The following is a 5673-nucleotide window of genomic DNA, read 5'->3' on the forward strand; positions in this document are numbered from 1 at the left end:
AGTAGAGGAAAAAGGAGAAGACATAAAAGTCACCAAAGTCTTCAGAGTCGTTTTTAGTCGTCATATTAATAACAATAACATTAATAATAATAATACTAATAGTACTAAATTTGCTTATATGCAAGCGCTTAATTAAGGTAACATTTTTTGGTTTCTTGCTTATATCTCGAAAACAGTTACTCCTATCAATTTTTATCTTTTTACTAAAATTAAAGCTGATAAAATTTCCGACAAAATAGTTATTTGCATTTTTTATGTAGGACTAACCATAAGCGAGTTATAGAGTTGGATATAAATAATCTTTAACAAAAATTTGCTTTAAAATAAAATGTTTCAAAAACCGAAATTAAACTAAATTAATTGGGTCTAACACTTTAGTAGAGGAAAAAGGAGAAGACATAAAAGTCACCAAAGTCTTCAGAGTCGATTTTAGTCGTCATATTAATAACAATAACATTAATAATAATAATACTAATAGTACTAAATTTGCTTATATGCAAGCGCTTAATTAAGGTAACAGTTTTTTGGTTTCTTGCTTACATCTCGAAAACAGTTACTCCTATCAATTTTTATCTTTTTACTAAAATTAAAGCTGATAAAATTTCCGACAAAATAGTTATTTGCATTTTTCATGTAGGACTAACCATAAGCGAGTTATAGAGTTGGATATAAATAATCTTTAACAAAAATTTGCTTTAAAATAAAATGTCCGAAAAACTGAAATTAAACTAAATTAATTGTGTCTAATACTTTAGTAGAGGAAAAAGGAGAAGACATAAAAGTCACTAAAGGTTTCAGAGTCGTCTTTAGTCGTCATATTAATAACAATAACATTAATAATAATAATACTAATAGAACTAAATTTGCTTATATGCAAACGCTTAATTAAGGTAACAGTTTTTTGGTTTCTTGCTTATATCTCGAAAACAGTTACTTCTATCAATTTTTAACTTTTTACTAAAATTAAAGCTGATAAAATTTCCTACAAAATAGCTATTTGCATTTTTCATGTAGTACTAACCATACGCGAGATATAAGTTTGAAAATAATTAATATTTAAAAAAAAGTGCTTTAACAGAAAATGTCTTGTGATTTAAAATACACTTAATTTATTGGGTCCAATACTTTATTAGAAGAAAAAGAAGGTGACATAAAAGTCACTGAAGTCTTCAGAGTCGTTTTTAAATGCTGCATTTTCGTCTTCGTCTCAAACATTGAAAACTGAATTACATTTTTTTCAGTAACAGTTATAGTTTTCTTATTGGTTTTTTGCTTATATCACGAAAACAGTTTCTCCTATCAAATTTTATCTTTCTTTCAAAATTAAAGCTGATAAAATTTCCAACAAAATAGTTATTTGCATTTTTCTTGTAGGACCAACCATAAGCGAGGTATAGAGTTGGATATAAATAATATTTAACAAAAATTTGCTTTAAAATAAAATGTTCGAAAAACTGAAATTAAACTTAATTAATTGTGTCTAATACTTTAGTAGAGGAAAAAGGAGAAGACATAAAAGTCACTAAAGGTTTCAGAGTCGTCTTTAGTCGTCATATTAATAACAATAACATTAATAATAATAATACTAATAGAACTAAATTTGCTTATATGCAAACGCTTAATTAAGGTAACAGTTTTTTGGTTTCTTGCTTATATCTCGAAAACAGTTACTCCTATCAATTTTTATCTTTTTACTAAAATTAAAGCTGATAAAATTTCCTACAAAATAGTTATTTGCATTTTTCATGTAGTACTAACCATACGCGAGATATAAGTTTGAAAATAATTAATATTTAAAAAAAAGTGCTTTAACAGAAAATGTCTTGTGATTTAAAATACACATAATTTATTGGGTCCAATACTTTATTAGAAGAAAAAAGAGGTGACATAAAAGTCACTGAAGTTTTCAGAGTCGTTTTTAAATGCTGCATTTTCGTCTTCGTCTCAAACATTGAAAACTGAATTACATTTTTGTTCAGTAACAGTTACAGTTTTCTTATTGGTTTTTTGCTTATATCACGAAAACAGTTACTCCTATCAAATTTTATCTTTCTATCAAGATTAAAGCTGATAAAATTTCCAACAAAATAGTTATTTGCATTTTTCTTGAATGACCAACCATAAGCGAGGTATAGAGTTGGATATAAATAATATTTAACAAAAATTTGCTTTAAAATAAAATGTCCGAAAAACTGAAATTAAACTAAATTAATTGTGTCTAATACTTTATTAGAGAAAAAAGGAGAAGACATAAAAGTCACTAAAGGTTTCAGAGTCGTCTTTAGTCGTCATATTAATAACAATAACATTAATAATAATAATACTAATAGAACAAAATTTGCTTATATGCAAACGCTTAATTAAGGTAACAGTTTTTTGGTTTCTTCCTTATATCTCGAAAACAGTTACTCCTATCAATTTTTAACTTTTTACTAAAATTAAAGCTGATAAAATTTCCTACAAAATAGTTATTTGCATTTTTCATGTAGTACTAACCATACGCGAGATATAAGTTTGAAAATAATTAATATTTAAAAAAAAGTGCTTTAACAGAAAATGTCTTGTGATTTAAAATACACTTAATTTATTGGGTCCAATACTTTATTAGAAGAAAAAGAAGGTGACATAAAAGTCATTGAAGTCTTCAGAGTCGTTTTTAAATGCTGCATTTTCGTCTTCGTCTCAAACATTGAAAACTGAATTACATTTTTTTCAGTAACAGTTATAGTTTTCTTATTGGTTTTTTGCTTATATCACGAAAACAGTTTCTCCTATCAAATTTTATCTTTCTTTTAAAATTAAAGCTGATAAAATTTCCAACAAAATAGTTATTTGCATTTTTCTTGTAGGACCAACCATAAGCGAGGTATAGAGTTGGATATAAATAATATTTAACAAAAATTTGCTTTAAAATAAAATGTTCGAAAAACTAAAATTAAACTAAATTAATTGTGTCTAATACTTTAGTAGAGGAAAAAGGAGAAGACATAAAAGTCACTAAAGGTTTCAGAGTCGTCTTTAGTCGTCATATTAATAACAATAACATTAATAATAATAATACTAATAGAACTAAATTTGCTTATATGCAATCGCTTAATTAAGGTAACAGTTATTTGGTTTCTTGCTTATATCTCGAAAACAGTTACTCCTATCAATTTTTAACTTTTTACTAAAATTAAAGCTGATAAAATTTCCTACAAAATAGTAATTTGCATTTTTTATGTAGAACTAACCATACGCGAGATATAAGTTTGAAAATAATTAATATTTAAAAAAAAGTGCTTTAACAGAAAATGTCTTGTGATTTAAAATACACTTAATTTATTGGGTCCAATACTTTATTAGAAGAAAAAGGAGGTGACATAAAAGTCACTGAAGTCTTCAGACTCGTTTTTAAATGCTGCATTTTCGTCTTCGTCTCAAACATTGAAAACTGAATTACATTTTTGTTCAGTAACTGTAACAGTTTTCACTTTGGTTTTTTGCTTATATCTTGAAAATTGTTACACCTATCAATTTTTATCTTTCTTTCAAAATTAAAGCTGATAAAATTTCCAACAAAATAGGTATTTGCATTTTTCTTGTAGGACCAAGCATAAGCGAGTTATAGAGATGGATATAAATAATATTTAACAAAAATTTGCTTTAAAATAAAATGTTTGAAAAACTGATATTAAACTAAATTAATTGTGTCTAACACCTTAGTAGAGGAAAAAGAAGAAGACATAAAAGTCACTAAAGGCTTCAGAGTCGTCTTTAGTCGTCATTTTAATAACAATAACATTAATAATAATAATACTAATAGTACTAAATTTGCTTATATGCAAACGCTTAATTAAGGTAACAGTTTTTTGGTTCCTTGCTTATATCTCGAGAACAGTTACTCCTATCAATTTTTATCTTTTTACTAAAATTAAAGCTGATAAAATTTCCTACAAAATAGTTATTTGCATTTTTCATGTAGTACTAACCATACGCGAGATATAAGTTTGAAAATAATTAATATTTAAAAAAAAGTGCTTTAACAGAAAATGTCTTGTGATTTAAAATACACATAATTTATTGGGTCCAATACTTTATTAGAAGAAAAAAGAGGTGACATAAAAGTCACTGAAGTTTTCAGAGTCGTTTTTAAATGCTGCATTTTCGTCTTCGTCTCAAACATTGAAAACTGAATTACATTTTTGTTCAGTAACAGTTACAGTTTTCTAATTGGTTTTTTGCTTATATCACGAAAACAGTTACTCCTATCAAATTTTATCTTTCTTTCAAAATTAAAGCTGATAAAATTTCCAACAAAATAGTTATTTGCATTTTTCTTGAATGACCAACCATAAGCGAGGTATAGAGTTGGATATAAATAATATTTAACAAAAATTTGCTTTAAAATAAAATGTCCGAAAAACTGAAATTAAACTAAATTAATTGTGTCTAATACTTTAGTAGAGGAAAAAGGAGAAGACATAAAAGTCACTAAAGGTTTCAGAGTCGTCTTTAGTCGTCATATTAATAACAATAACATTAATAATAATAATACTAATAGAACTAAATTTGCTTATATGCAAACGCTTAATTAAGGTAACAGTTTTTTGGTTTCTTGCTTATATCTCGAAAACAGTTACTTCTATCAATTTTTAACTTTTTACTAAAATTAAAGCTGATAAAATTTCCTACAAAATAGCTATTTGCATTTTTCATGTAGTACTAACCATACGCGAGATATAAGTTTGAAAATAATTAATATTTAAAAAAAAGTGCTTTAACAGAAAATGTCTTGTGATTTAAAATACACTTAATTTATTGGGTCCAATACTTTATTAGAAGAAAAAGGAGGTGACATAAAAATCACTGAAGTCTTCAGAGTCGTTTTTAAATGCTGAATTTTCGTCTTCGTCTCAAACTGAATTACATTTTTGTTCAGTAACTGTAACAGTTGTCACTTTGGTTTTTTGCTTATACCTCAAAAACAGTTACTCCTATCAATTTTTATCTTTTTACTAAAATTAAAGCTGATAAAATTTCCTACAAAATAGTTATTTGCATTTTTTATGTAGGACTAACCATAAGCGCCATATAAGTTTGAAAATAATTAATATTTAAAAAAAAAGTGCTTTAACAGAAAATGTCTTGTGATTTAAAATACAATTAATTTATTAGATCCAATACTTTATTAGAAGAAAAAGGAGGTGACATAAAAGTCACTGAAGTCTTCAGAGTCGTTTTTAAATGTTGCATTTTCGTCTTCGTCTCAAACATTGAAAACTGAATTACATTTTTTTCAGTAACAGTTACAGTTTTCTTATTGGTTTTTTGCTCATATCACGAAAACAGTTACTCCTATCAAATTTTATCTTTCTTTCAAAATTAAAGCTGGTAAAATTTCAAACAAAAAGTTATTTGCATTTTTCTTGTAGGACCAACCATAAGCGAGGTATAGAGTTGGATATAAATAATATTTAAGAAAAATTTGCTTTAAAATAAAATGTTCGAAAAACTGAAATTAAACTAAATTAATTGTATCTAATACTTTAGTAGAGGAAAAAGGAGAAGACATAAAAGTCACTAAAGGTTTCAGAGTCGTCTTGAGTCGTCATATTAATAACAATAACATTAATAATAATAATACTAATAGAACTAAATTTGCTTATATGCAAACGCTTAATTAAGGTAACA

This window comes from Tribolium castaneum, chromosome 8 (assembly GCF_031307605.1).
Source record: "Tribolium castaneum strain GA2 chromosome 8, icTriCast1.1, whole genome shotgun sequence".
Lineage (NCBI taxonomy): Eukaryota > Metazoa > Arthropoda > Insecta > Coleoptera > Tenebrionidae > Tribolium > Tribolium castaneum.